Source organism: Mandrillus leucophaeus, unplaced genomic scaffold (genome assembly GCF_000951045.1).
Source record: "Mandrillus leucophaeus isolate KB7577 unplaced genomic scaffold, Mleu.le_1.0 Scaffold150, whole genome shotgun sequence".
NCBI lineage: Eukaryota > Metazoa > Chordata > Mammalia > Primates > Cercopithecidae > Mandrillus > Mandrillus leucophaeus.
In genome coordinates, this window is record NW_012101477.1 from 807,490 (window position 1) to 823,136 (window position 15,647).

The following is a 15,647-nucleotide window of genomic DNA, read 5'->3' on the forward strand; positions in this document are numbered from 1 at the left end:
TTTTTTTTTTTTTTTAAAGAACACCTCCCAAACTGGAAACAACCCAAATATCCACCAGGCGGTAAATAAACAAATTATGGTACATCCACACAATGGAATACTACTCAGCAATGAAATTGAATGACAAATGCAGCAACGTGAATGAATCCTAAAAGCTTTATGATGAGTGAAAGATGGCATGTACAGTAGAGAATGTGCTGTATAATTCCGTCTATATAAAATTCTAGAAAGTCAAAGCGGTAGAGGTAGAAAGAAGATCAGTAGTTTCCAGGGGCCTCTTGGTGGGGAGTGATAACCTTTTGGTTTGATTGAAATGTTTTATATCTTGATTTTGGTGATTTTTACATGACTGTATTTATTTGTCAAAATTCATCTAATTGTACCAGTGAAATTGATAGATGTCCTTTTATGTAAAATTATACTTTGACATAGATAATTTTTTTTCCTTTTCAAATTCAATTTCGATTTCTTTTGATTTGAGCTCTTCACTTTTACCCATCTGAAAATATGAACTACCACTATTGCAATTTACTAAAGAGTTACTATTTGCCAGCAACTGTGCTGAGAAAGTTACATATATTTATCTCATTTAATTCCATCTTCTGCTCTTTCACGTGGGCGTTTCAATTTTGGGGATTTTTAAAATTTAAATTCTGAGGTTTTTGTAAACCATTTCTCTTCAAAGGACTGGCCTTTTCCAGTCTGCATTTATGGACAGATGGGATTAGAATATTTTCCCTTAATTGTTGCCAATGTTTGTCTTCTTATCCTTGAAATACTTAATAAAAAATCATAGACTAATATTCATGTTGAGCCCTTACTATGTGTAAGGCACTGTGCTAAGTGTTTTGTAGATAATATCTTGTTGAATCTTCATTACTGATGAAGAAACTGAGGCTGAAAGAGATGAAATGATTTGCTAAGATAATCCACTGGAAAATGGCAAATCTAGGATCCAAGTTCAGGTCTTTTGGATTTGCCTTCCTGTTACCCAAAAGATCTTTTTTTGTCCCAGGAATGTACTCCCATGGCCTTTGACTTAATCCTCACCTTCCTCAGTGCTCCATATTATGCACGTCAAAAATCTTCCTGGGACTCTTAATGCTTACCCCCACTGGTGTGCTGTAACAAACGAACAAACAAGCAAAGAAGCCCAACCCAGTTTGTAGCGTTTTCCAATTTCCAACGTGTAAATGCTCCCACCATGGTCAATTTCAAGCTTCCAACTTGTTGTCCCTAAACAGGAGTTGGAGAAGTACACGTCATTGGGTTCTCTCAAGCAGGTATGAGCTGCCACCAGCTTACCACTGCATTGTTCACTTGAAATGCTTCTGCGCATTCTGTAGGATCAGTGCCTTTGTCATATGCTCTGGGAATGCTTCCCCAATCCCTCCTGGCTGATTTAGGATAGGCTTTAATGAGCATTTACCGCCATGTTCTCTAATGATGGCTTTCTCCTGTGCCTACTCCTCTGACCTGAGAGTTCTTCAAAGGCAGCTTTGAGCCCAGCATCTGGACACAGCATACATCAGCCAATGTTTACTGAATGAGTAAATGAACCAGGGATTCAAATCCCTTCCATGGCTCCCGATTTCCCTCAGCATAAAATCCAAACTTCTTACCTTTATGAGGTCTTGCATGATGGGGCCTATGCCTCTCTCTCCAGCTTTATTTCAAGCTCCTCTTCCCTTCCTTCACTATACTCCAGCCTCCACGGCATCCTTTCAGCATCAGTCGCATCAAGTTCTTACTGCCTTGAAAACTTGGCACATCTTTTCTGTGTGCCTAGAATCCCGTTCCCCCAGTTTCCAAAGCTGGCTCCTTTCCATCCTGCAAATCTGTTCTTATTATCTTCTCCAACATTCCAGCTAAATGATCTACATCACAGTGCTGTGTTCATCCTCATTACATCTTTCTCATTTTGTAATTACATATCTATTTGTCTATTTCCCATATATTACCTATCTTTCCCACTAGACTACAAGCACCATGAGGACAAGAATCGTGTCTGTTTCTATCACTCCTTGTACCTAGCAATACCTCCATTAATGTTTGTCAAAGAATTATGTGTATAGTTGAAAGGTCAGTGTGGTTCCAAAGGTTGATGAACAAGCATATGCATTGTGGAGGGAAAATTATTTCTTTATCCATTCATTCATTCACACATATATTTATTGTGCTAGGTTCTGCCCTGCATGATCAGGGCACAGAGGAAAATTAGATGCTGTGTTCCGTAAGAGGCTCACAGTCTAGCAGTGAAACAAAGGCTTTATTTGGGAATGTACAATGGGCAGTGGGGCATTGGAGAAGGAGAACCTAAGTCCACTGTGGGAGTAAGGGAAGGCTTCACAGAGTTGACTCTTGAGTTATGTTTTGAGGGCTGAGTAGGAGTTTGCCACTTGGGCAGGTTGAGAAAAGCTGTTCTATGTAGAGCGATCTGAAAAAGTGTGGTGCTGTAAGAAAACACAAAGTGTTTGGGGTAAATTAAAGCAGTTCAGTGCTGCTGGGGTATAACATATGAAGGGATTGATAGAAGGTGAAGCTCGAGACAGAGGCAGGAGCAGCCATGAAGGGCTGTGTATTTTGTCCTACAGGTAAATTGAAATGTATTGAACTGGGGGATAATAGGACCATATCTCTGTAAGGTGGCAGGAGGAAAGGAGAGAGTGGAAGGTAGTCATAAGCCTTTCTGCCAAGTTGCTCTCCTGCCTAAAGCAGACCTTACTGATAGAATGCTACACTTTTCCCCATGGAGCCTAGATTCCACCTCAGAATCTTTTTCAACACAGCCTTCCAGGCCAGGACAACCAATCAATCAGTAGGACTTGGCTCACTGGACGTACCTTGTATGTTCTTCTTGCACTGCATATTTCTGGGGACTCTTAACAGATCTGATATGATGACTTTAAGAAAATATTAGCTCAACCTATAATCTTTTCACTTTGATATGAGATAATGCCTTAACTCGAGTGTATAGCTCTAATGGTGAAATTTTTGGCGCTGGAAGGTGTAGGAGGAAGTACTTTGAAGGAAGCTGCCAGGTCCTTGTAAAAGTGTGCATTCTTTTGTTGACTTTTTTTGTAAATATAGAATATTGCTCCTTTGTCCCATGTGTACATAGGAGATATAATTATACCACTTTCTGAAGGTGATTGGTTTCAGAGAGACTGATAAAAAGGCAAGTTCTGCAGGGAAAGAATATGAGTCTTAAAGTCACCCAAACTTATCTTCAAAACCCTGCTTTGCACTTTTCTGATTTTAGGAAGCCAGCAAACATTTCCTGAGTACCTACTCTGTGCCAGTTGTGGGCTAAGCACTTCCAGCTTTATTCTATGGATGGGGAAACTGAGGCTCAGAGAAAGTAATTAGTAACTTACAAGCTGTGAGGCTTCGAATAAATTCTTAACCTCTCTAATTTTGCATTTGCTGATTTGTAAAATGTGGCCGATAAAGCCTACCTGCTGGGGTTAAATAAGACAATACTTGTGAAAGCACCTAGTAGCTGGTAGAGGCTCTTCAGTGTTATCTCTTTCTTCCCTTTTCTTGGCAGAAAGGCTGGCTGAGCAAAGAAAGCCCCAGTTTAAGGTCCTCAGGGAGAAACACGTCTTTGCTCTGGGCTCTGAAATCCCTGGAGCCCACAACTTAATAGACTTACAATTGGTTAATTTTCTCTTGACATTGATCAGCAATGGGTCACATCTGGCACCCGCTGGCCTGGCCCTGAGGGGGAGCCGCAAGATGCCTGGCCTGGCCTCCCTAACCAGAAATTCAATAACTTTTTCATATAAATTGTTCGTAAGAGAAAACTTCTTGTTTTCAGCAGTTGTCGCTGTTTCAGCATTTTTCTGTACGAGATGAAAAACTTTTGCATTGAGCAAAATACAGATTTATGGTCAATAAAGTGAAGTTTAACAGTTTATAGAGGCTATACTTTCTTTCTTAAAAACTGATATTAAAAGCCATTTTTCCCAGTCTGTGTAAAAATGGTTCCTCTATCAATCAGGATCCCAGTTTGTTTAAATGATAGAAGAATTAGGAAAAACTCTCTCATCAGAGGGCCTTCAAACACATGCCCATCATCGACTTCTATCTTAGGGCTTTGGATAGATGAGGGATATTTCTTGAAACTGGAGACAGCCAAGCTGGAAACCAGAAGTTTCTTGGAGCCAGAGCAAGCTGAATCTCAGATGGGGCGTGAAGAGGGGGATGCTCCTCTTTTATCCAATATCTGTCTAGTATCATTTATTTACTCAGCAAATGTTTGCTGAGGACCTACTGTGTGTTAGAGCCTGAGCTGGGCACTGGAATGACAAAGATCTGCTTCCTGCCCTCAAGGTGCTCACTGTTGAGGAAGTGAGTCAAGCAGGCAGGCGGTGACAGCGGAGTCAGGAGTGGTTATTGAAAAATGTTGAGGAAGAGCACCTCACCCAACTGAGTCCTGAAGACAAGTGAGAGAGGTGGCAGCAAGGGAAGGAAGGGCAGTACAGGCAGAAGAGGCAGCAGGATGGGGTAAGAGCTGTTCTCCCTTCCCGGATCGGTTTTCTCTAGGATAGACTAGGAAGCCGAGGTTTGCCTGGCAGCTGCTCCCAAGTGTCTCATTCATTTGCAGCTCCCTGCTCCTCCTCCTGCTCCTCCTGGCTGCTCCTGGCTGTGCCATGGACCCCTGCTCCTCCCCGGAGTCTGAGGGCTGTTTCTGTATCAATGTGGGGCTGTTCTCACACGCGCCAGGGTGAGGAGACCATTCTTCCCTTTCCTGCTCTCTGTACCTGTGTTCCTTTTCACCTGCCCACCCTACAAGGCTATCAGAGCATGGTAGGCTCTACCGAAGTGTTGGTGGAACTGGACAGAAATAGCAACATAGGATAAAATATTTAAAATTATGTAAAGTGTGACTGTCCAGAGAGTTCCAGAAAGAATAGTGCATCAATTATAAGAAGGGTGCTCTGAAGGGGCTTCTGAGGCTTGCTCCCTTTCCTAAGGTCTACTCCTTCCTTCTTGCCATTTATATTTTATTTTATTTTATTTTCGAGATTGAGTTTCGCTCTGTTGCCCAGGCTGGAGTGCAGTGGTGCGCTCTCGGCTCACTGGAACCTCCATCTCCTGGGTTCAAGTGATTCCCCTGCCTCAGCCACCGTACCCAGATAATATTTGTAATTTTAGTAGAGTTGGGGTTTCGCCATGTTGGCCACACTGGTCTTGAACTCCTGACCTCAGCCTCAGTGCTGGATTACAGGCATGAGCCACCATGCCAGGCTTATTCCTTACTTCTTGTAAGAGAAAAAAGTCATTCTCTTTAAGTCTCTCTGGAGTCCAGTACCAGCTACTCTCCATGTTCAGGCAACCCCGTATCCCTGATCTGAGGATACTGAATTCCCCACTCCCACCCCCATGAACACCCCCATGAACACCACACCCACTCCCACATAACACTCATCTACCAACAACTAGTAGTTCTCAGAGACAGACCTGCCTAGCTCTTTCCTCATTCCAACACATGTGCACAGCTTTCCTGCTAACAGACGGGACAGCCCTTCACATTTTTACACAGAGCTCTGTAGTCTCTCTTTGGTTCCTTCTGCTTTCAGTCTGCCCGGGGCTTACTAGTGCCTGAAAAGGGAAGGCCCCATTGCTGGCTACCTCTTAACTATACAAAGACAGAGGCTAAAGCTCTGAAATACAATTTACTTTAGGTGAATTTAAATTCTTAGGTGAATTTCTTGCTCCCTGAGCTGAGGAAACTCCTAGGTATTGATGGGATGGCAGGATGCTCTTCCCACACCATCCAATAGAAATGGAATGTGGGTCACATGTGTCATTAAAAAATTTCTGGTGTTCCAGTAGCCAAGATTTGGAAGCAACCTGAGTGTCCATCAACAGATGAATTAGATAAAGAAAATGTGGTACTTACCATACAATGGAGTACTATTCAGCCATAAAAAAGAATGAGATTCAGTCATTTGCAACAGCAGGATGGAACTGGAGGTCATTAGATTAAGTGAAATAGGCCAGGCAGACAGAAAGACAAACATTGCAAGTTCTCATTTACTTGTGGGATCTAAAAATCAAAACAATTGAATCCATGGAGACAGAGAATAGATGCTTGGTTACCAGAGGTAGAGGAGGGTAGTGGCGAGGTTGAAGCGGGAGGTGGAGATCATTAATGGTACAAAAAATTGAATGAATGAATGAGACCTACTATTTGACAGTACAACAGAGTGACTATAGTCAACAATAATCTAATTGTACATTTTAAAATAATGAAGAGTATAATTAAATTGTTTGTAACACAAGGACAAATGCTTGAGGGGATGGATACCCCATTTTCCATGACATAATTATTATGCATTGCATACCTGTATCAAAACATCTCATGTACCCCATAAATATATACACCTACTATGTACCCACAAAAATAAAAAATAAAAATAAAAAACCCAGGGATAATAAGTCCCTGCATGTTAAAAACAAAATTTCTAGTGTCCACACATTTAAAAAAGTAAGAAGCAGCAAGTGAAATTGATTAATCAAATGTGAATATAAATTAGTCTAAATATCATCATTTAGACATGCAATCAGTAAAAAATTACCAGTGGAGATATTTTGCATTCTTTGTTTTCATACTGAGTGTTCAAAATTCAGGGACCATTTTACACTTACAGTACAGTTTGATTTAGACTAGGCACATTTCAACGTGCCCAGTTGCTCTGTGTGTCTCATGGCCTCCGGATTGGACAGCAACGAGATAGAGTCTAAGTACCTATGTGCGCACAGGCCATGGGAAAGAGGGAGGGATGGGGGGCGAGGAGAGAGGATATCTAGAAATGAGGTCTCAGAGAGATACTTTTGCTGTGGGAAAGCATTTGGACTTTATCCTGAAGACAATGGAGCAGATGTAGAAGGGTTTTACATAGAGGAGAGTTGTGATCTGGCTCACGTTTTAGAAAGATCTTCTGGCTGCCCAAAGACAGGATGTTGGAGGAGGCAAACAAGTTTGAAGGCAGGAAGATTTCACTGGGACAATTGCTTCCTGGAGAGAAGGGAGGCTTACTGGGTGTGGAGAGAGGTGATTGGATTCTAGACTTGTGAGGGAGGTAGAACCCACAGGACATGTTGGATGTGGGGGTGTGAGAGGGAGCTGGAGTCACGGATGACATGTTCTGCCCTGTGCAATGAGGTGGATGGTAGTGCCATTTACTGAAACACAGAATAGGAGGAACGCCCAGGTTTGAGGGTGGAAGGTGAGTGGGGCAGTTTAGGACATGGGAGTTTGAGAGTCCTTCACACATCTAAGCAGAGGTGTCCCTCAGGAAAATGCACCTGGAGCTCGGGAGAGAAGTGTGAGTTGGAGACAAGGTTGGGCACCCACTGGTTGTGAGGGATCCCAACAATGTCTCTGACTCCAGTGGGCCTTTTGAAGGTTTATACCTCCTAAGCCTGTCCTGAAAGTTGGTAGTGACAGCAGTGACCTTATGGTGCTTAGCACAGAGTCCTGAACATGCTGAGTGCACTGCAAATGTGAGCTGTCAGATGGTGATGATGATCATATGGGGTCCCTCCTGTTCAGGCCCTGCCTCCTAGATGTTTGCTTTCACTCAGCTTGGCCATTTGGCAAAGGTCTGAGACAGGTGGTTGGTTGCGGGGAACTGGGGCCTGGAATGAAAGGACCCAAGCTGAGGCTGCCGCTGGCTTGGAACCCAGCAGTGCATTGGCTCCCCCAGCCTGAACATCAGCCTCCTGACCCACGCTTGATTCTTTCACACCTTAGGTCACTCACTGGCTTCCACTCAATTTTAGTTCTCCTTACCCTCAAATCCTTTACTTGTTATTGGGGATGCTCTGCTACACTGCCCGGACCCCTCATTCAGGAACGAAGGACTGATTCTACCAGCTGCCGGGGAAGTTGTCAGCTGATAGCTTTCAGCTGTCAGCCCTCTCTAGAAATTGCCCTGGCTGAAGACAGTCCTAGCATCCAAGGTCACACCCCTTCCCAGGTCAGCCCACATCCAATGACTGGTCAAGGCAGGGCTATAACAGCCTGACCCACTTACCCTAACTTGGGATGGCTTTAAAAGATCATCCAGCTTTAGACCTCCACTTGGGATCAGCTGAGACTGCCCTGTTGTGACCGCATTGCTGTCTCTCTCTCCCTCTGCCCATTACTGCTGCCTTTCCCTGTATGTGTGGACCCAAGAGCACTCCCCAGTGAACCTGTATTCAAATCTCTATCTCAGTGTGTCTCCTCGAGTACAGCCTTCGATACTTGGCTTTGTCATTAGTTGCAGCCATGAAATTACAGTCTTGGTCAGATGTATTGGAAATTCTCTTTCTCTCTCTCTCTCTCTCTCTCTCTGTCTCTCTCTGTCTCTCCCACACATACACACACCCCTAATCTTAGGCATTCACTCATTTGGTCACCAGGTTTCATCTCTGGACATCCCATCACACTGCGCTATTCTTAAATGTATCTCCTTGCTCCCTTCTTCCCACCCCATCTCCATCTCTTTCCCCCTCTCTCCTTTCACAAGATTAAGCTCCGACCCATAACAAAACAACTTTTAACCTCCAGGTTTTTTTTTTTCCCTTTCTCAGAGTTCTGTGCCCCCTGCAAATTGGGCCAGAATCAGAAGAGAAATCTTGACATTCTCAGCATTGGTCCCCTCATCCGTCTCATCCCTTCCGACATACCCTGAGCCTGTGAGGTGGAGAGGGCATTTGAGGGCTGTGTCCCTGTAGTCCCTCAAGCCGGGCCTTGGGGGGCGGGCTAAGATTTCTGCAAGGATCTCGAATCTGAAGAGCCTAAGTCGTAGCTCACGTCCCCACTGAACAATGAGGCTTGATGAACGGGGTGTGATGTGCAATTGCTGATGAATATCAAGCTGATTCCCTATGACTCTCAACGTGGTGCATGTGCGAGTGCAAAGCTGTGTTGTCCCGGGAGGGCTCAATATGAGCTCCAAGTTTCCCAACTTCCTGGCCTCAAAATTGATGTGTACAAAGGAAAAAAGGAGAAGATGCAAAACCCGCAAAGCAATATTTCCCAAGGCGAAGCCTGACATTATGACCGCCTCTTTAAGCACTTTTATTGCATATATATATATATATATATATTTTTTTTTTTTTCCCTCAACTGCATCTTCTGACTGACAAAGCTCTTTCTCGCCAAAAGCGACTGTTATAAAATTATGACTTGCGCATATATAATGTTTGTGTTCAACAAGAAAACAGAAATGCCACCTTATTTTGTGGTTACAGCTGCACAATTCACATCCGGCAAGATTGATCATATTAAGGTTATGCAATCATCTAATTGCAGAGACAAGCCTTGAGTAATAACTCCAAATGCTCGCACTTCAATCTGCACAGCAGAGTCGTTGCCGAGTCCTGATTAGCGCCTGACAGCGTTCGGGCACCATTATCCGCTCTGGCATTGTCTAATTCTCCATTTCCAGCCGAAGCAATCTACCCACTAACTGATCTATGACAAACAGGCTCGGAACAGCAAAGCTGTTTGGGTTGCAGATACATATCTAACAAAACATGACTCTTTGGGCTGTTTCCAGCTTTTCGTAGCAAAGTTTTCCCCTTTCCCAGGAGAAGGCAGCCTCTTCCTCCCCCATTCCGTTCTCTCCCCTCCTCTCATTGTCAGGAGGCTGCAGATGACTAGACAGGGAATCTGTAAAATCTTTACCAAATTAACTCCTACTTGGATCTCAGATTTTGGCCTCAAGCTGGCTTTTTGAAAGGCAGCCTCTACTCACTGCTGATACACAGTATCCCTGTGCTTTTTCTCTGTAGTACTTCACACTGTTTGCAACCATGCCTGCAAGTCCTATGGGCTTCACTTTCAAACTGTATCTGGAATCCAATCACTTTTAACCACCTTCATCACCAGGGCCCATGCCACCCACGCCTCTCCCCTGGATGATCACATCACTGTCCTCTCTGGCCTCCTAGCTTCCTCCTTTGTCCTCCGTGTACTCTACAATCTATTCTCAATTGAGCACTTTGTAAAAATGTCAATCAGATAATAGCATTCTTCTACTCAAAACTCTGTAATTATTCCCTATCTAACTCAGAGTAAAAGCTAAAGTCTTTTCAATGGCTTTATAAGCCTCACATGATCTCACAGTGTCCTCTCTCTGGCTGCATTGCTTATCTCTGCATTGCCTTTGTCTTTCTAACCTTCTCACGCTACTCTAGCCCTGTTAGTCTCCTTGCTCTTCCTTGAACACGCCAGACACATTCTGACCTCAGGGCCTTTGGACTTGCTGTTCCCTTTTCCTGGAGCTGCCTTCCTTCAGATAATCTACATGGTTTGCTTCCTTTCTTCCTGTGGGTCACTGTTAAAATGTCACTTCAGCAGACACCTTCCCTGGCTACCATATCCAAATGGTAAACCCTCCCCACCCCAGTACTGCCTGCCTCCCTTACTGTGATCTGTTTCTATAGCAGACACCTTCCTCTAACATACCGTGCTTATTTATTTTGTGGATTGCCTTTTTGTCCTCTCTTGAGCGTAGAGCAGCTCTCTCCAACAGAGCTTTCTATGCTGGTGGAAATGTTTTATATCTGCTCTGTCTAGTGTAGTTGTCACTAACACATGTGGCTATCGAACACTTGAAATTCAACTAGGGAGACTGAGGAACTGAGTTTTTAATTGGATTTAAATTAGATTTAAGTCATCACATGTGGCTAGTGGCTGCCATATTGAATAGCACAGGGCTAGACTATCTGTTCTACAAGGACGGAGATCTTCTGAAAAGGAGTTTAGAAGCATATATGATAAGCCTAAAAAATATTCATAGCCTTTGACTTTGTAATCTCGCTTTCAGAAATTTATCCCAAGGAAAAGTTGTGTGTAGAAGAATGTTCACTCCATTGACATGGATAGTAGTAAAAAACTGGAAATAATCTAAAAGTCCAGCAATAGGGGATTGAGCAAAGCAAATATAGTGCTTTGGAAATCTGATGGAAATTGAGCAACTTCTTAAATTAACATAGATTAGTAATTAGTGACACGGACAAAATGTCTGTGACATCTTACTGAATGAAGAAGCTAACAAAATTTTTTTTATGTCACAATCCCAATTTTAGGGAAAGTGTATATGATATATATAGTGATTCAAAAGGAAGAAATTCTACAGGTGGAATTTCCTGTGTTTTTTATTTTGGTATGTTTTTCTGTGTATTTCACATCTTCTGCAGTGAATGTGTATCACCCAATTGTCAGAAAAATGAAGTAAACCTAACCTTTTGTTAATAAATAGTTTTCACCCCGCATTTCTGATTTGACATTGCCATTTGTAGGTACAGAGTATGGGAACGAAGCTGATGTGAGCCCTTTGCTCTTCTTTTCAGTGATTTAAGTCCTGCCCAGGCTGCTGCTGAGTGTCAACTTCTCTTTTTAAGAGATTCTGTTTCATTGGTTCTTAATTCCTTTTCTGAGCTTTGAGCAACCACGAGAAGGTTCTAATTCTTCCCCTTCCCTCCTAGAATGTGATGCATGGGGAGGTTTGTCCACCATAGAGATGCACAGTGATCAGTGATCACAGAAACTTCCAGCTTTGGGCTGGAAGACTCTTGAGCAGATGACAATCCCACTGAGCTCAGTGACTAGCTACAGGTTCTTTATGCAAAGGTAAGCTCACACAAATATATTCTCACCTCCTTTCCTTTTTACACAAAGAGGTACATACTGCATACTGTTTTGAACCTGGCTTTTTCTACCTAATGAGCTCAGTGGGGTTGTCATCTGCTCAAGAGTCTAGCACTGCATCTCTCCCTCTGAGCTTGGAGGACTTTGTTCTGGGCAGAAGCATCCTCTCCCACTCACAGTCCTGATGACTCATCGGACCTACTGAAGCTTTTGGAAAAGTCCTTCCCTGTGTGCACTGTGGCAATGCCATTCCTCGGCCCGGAGACCTTCATGGTTTGGTTCCCACTCAACTCTCCAGCATCATCTCTCACTGCTGCCCACTTGCACATACACAGTTCCTTGGGGGTTCCCTCAAAACCTATGTCTGTGCCTTTGCATAACCAGTTCTCCTGCCTGGAATTCCATTTCTGCATTGGCTATTGCCTCTGTCCTCCTGAGAACAATTTCTAGAGTTACTTCATGGTTCAATGCAACTTGATAATGCACTTACCTGTCTCATGGACTGCGCTTGCAGGGAGCATGAAGGAGAGGAAACAAGCATTTGCTAATTCCTTGCAATGTGTTAGGCACTTGAGAAAAGGCTCACAGTTGATCAGAGGAGACAGACAGGTGAGAGGGTCATTACAATGCAGCATGACAAACATCTTAACTCAAGTATAGACAAGATGATATGGGAACAGTAATTTCTGCTGGGATGGGATGAGCAGTGAGTAGTTTCAGGTAAAAGGTCAAGTTGGACCTTAGAAGGGAGATAATTTTCATTTTAAAGTAGCTACCTAGCTATATGATAGTGGACCAAGCTCCTTGCCTCTCTGAGCCTCAGTTGCCTTATTTCTAAAATGGACATCATGACTCATGCTCTGGCCACCTCCCCGGGCCGTTTTTATAAGTCTATAGTATAGAAGGTGCTGTTGATGTCTCTTCCTTGGTATTCTCTGTTCCAGTACATGTGACTCTCTGTCTGAGTGTTGGTGGGTCAGGAGTGCTATAGAGTTAATGAGGATCTTCAGCCAAGATCCTTATTATGGGAGTGGGTAAATAAATACCCCAGTTCCTTCTCCCCGTAAATGGAATAACTTGGAGGAGCACATCTATACTGGCTCCTAGAGGTCTCCAGGAGGTTGGAGTTTCACTTACCCAAGGTGGTAACTTTCTTGACCATGCATCCTTGACTGACTACCTTCCCCTCCCAGTCTCACTTGCCCAGTCCCCTACTGGTGCTTGCTGGGACCACTTCCTAAATATATTACTTACCCTGGAATCCTGTTCTCAGGTTCTGCTTCTAGGGCACCCAACTGGTTTCCTATGGAAATGTGAGACATTGTTCCCAACCTCTGTCTCTGACAAGCCCTGCCTCTCTCACCCTGTCCCCTCTCTTTCCCTGACTATATCATGTTTTCATGTGGGCTTGGGTTCATGATTATGACAGAAAAAAAAGAGCTTTTGGAGCACAAAACCCATAGACAATAGGAACCCAGAGAACACCTAGGCTCAGCAAAATGCAAAGAAAGGGTGGATTTTATTTTACAGTGTGTGTGGGAGTGATTCTCAGCGGCTGCCACCTAACACCAGTCCATCACCTCATTAGTTCTCCAGCCCTGGGGCGTTTGAAGTTGGCTGCAGTGGGGGTGGGGTGAGAGGGTGGGGGTATGATGGGAGCCAGATCCATGTGTCCTTTGTCGTATCCCCAGTTACTTCAGGCTGGGATGAAAAGAAGGTCTATGCATCTGGCCCTGCCCTCCCTGCCCCTCCTCCCTCCCAGGCCAGGATTCCCCTCCTGGGTGGGGCCTTTGGACAAGGGGCCCAATCTGTGGCTCTCACTCTCTGGCATGGGAAAACTGCTGGTTCAGCCACCCACATCAGCTTCTGCCACTTAGCCAGCTCAGCTCTCCCAGCCAACCTCTCCCAGCCTACTCCCAGGGGCCTAGATCTTTGGAATCAATAAGAATCAACAAACAGCCACTAAGCATCGCCATGGACAGTCGTCGGCCTGCCTTATCTCACAGGGTGAAAAGGGTATGATCTGCTTTCTTCCGATGAGGAAACTGAGGTTGGAAAATAGGCGTACAAAAATCTTGGCTGGCAGAACTAGCCACCCAGAAACAGCGTCCCCTTGCCAGTGAGGGAGCTGGCAGGACCCAGCTCCGCATCACCTTCCAGCACCCGCTTGCTGGAACCTCATTTTCGAGGTGGCAGCAGAATGTGTGGTATTCCCAACAGCGCCAACATCTGGGGCAGAGGTGGAGGTGGAGTCTTCATTAAAATGCAGTGACTCCATTGGCACCAAAATAAACGTGACATTTATCAGAACCTGCTAAATCTATTCAGCGCTTGCTTCCTTCGGAAGTGCAGGGTTCATGCCGTGGGCCTGGAGAAAAAAGGTCTTTGCTGGTGAGAAAAATGAGCTGGCAAGATGGGAAGTAGAAAGAGAAGAGGGAACATTGGAAAGGGCAGGCTGAGAGGGGGCAAGCCTCAGCCTTGAGTCACTCTCTTCAATGCCGGTGAGTCCTCTGCAAAGGGAAGATAATGATTTTAAGGTAAAAGTCAATCATGTTGGAGAGGATTTCTGTTGCCTGATAAGGAAATCAAACAAAAGTAATCCACTCAAACCTAAACCAGATTAAACTAACCTTTATGGAGCTCCTAGAATGTTGCTGACATTTTTACATATTTCTCGTAATAACCTAGCAAATTACTTTTTATCCCTATTCTACATATAGGGAAACTGAGGTACAGAGATGCTAGATGAGGCACTCAAGATTACTCAGCTAGTGTGTGGCATTCATGAACTGTGCTCTGCCACACCTGGGTGGGGCAACAATGATCTCATAAGTGTGATTTGGAGGCAAGCACTTGATTGGAAGAAAAGAGACTGGTGTCTGAGTCCAGACTTACTATTTGGGTTTGGAAAGTCTTTGCTTGGTAAAACATGGTCCTTAAGTTCCCTTGGTTCTGATCACCTTATGCATGAGCATTTGTATGTTCTTGGTTATTGACCATGGAAAAATCCCAAGCCACCATTCCCAGATCTCTTGCCTGGGCCCAGGTCTCTGGAGTGTAATGGGAAGCTGAATATCTGTTTCTACCTAACAAATGGAAGCAGCATAGGAAAGCACTCTGGTTGCCTGGGTTCCAATCCCAGCTCCGCTGCTTACCAGCTGTGTGACCTTAGGCAAGTTACTTAACCTCTCTGAGACCTTATTTGCATATTTTTTTGTCATTGTGAGCATTATGAATAATAGTCACAGCAAATGTTTAACATTTGCTGTGAGTGATTATTAAGTGTCAGACACTATGTCAAGGGCTTTACATGCATGAGTTCATCTAATCCTCATAATTACCCTATGAAAAAGTTACTTTCATTTTTCTTATTTTAGAGATGAGGAAACTGAAGCTTAGAAACTGTGTTCTTAGATGTGATATATCATGATTCCCAGAAAGCAGTAGAAAGTTCTAGTTCTTGCTTCTTTCTGGTCTCTGTGTTGCTAATTCCTATGGACCCCCCAAACAGCAGACCCAGGAGAGGAGCCAGGAAATGGGAATAGAAAAAATAAAACAACTTCATCTCAGGGAGGAAGTTATTTTATTTTTCTTTTTAAAGACCTGATACCCTGCCAGACCAGAGCTAGCTAAAGCTGTTATTTCAGAGGGGCTCTTTCTCAGGACACCTCAGACTACTCTGGCACATTTTGGGAATCTTTTCTCCTGGGGCCCCTGGGGGCTTCAGGTGGGTGGATGAGCATACAGTTTGCCTAAAGAATAGTTGCTGGGTCCTGTGAGACTTGCTGCGAATCTGTCTCTTAACCAGGCATCTGAGAGACAGTTTATAGAGAAGAGTTCATGATTACGATTAGAACCTGAATTACCAACCCTCATGGGCTACTCCATGCTTGGCACTGCACTAGAAGTCTTTGCTTAGTGATATAATTATTTTCCCCATTTTTCAGAAGTGGAGACTGAGGCTTGATTACCCCATCTGCAATGGGCTGAG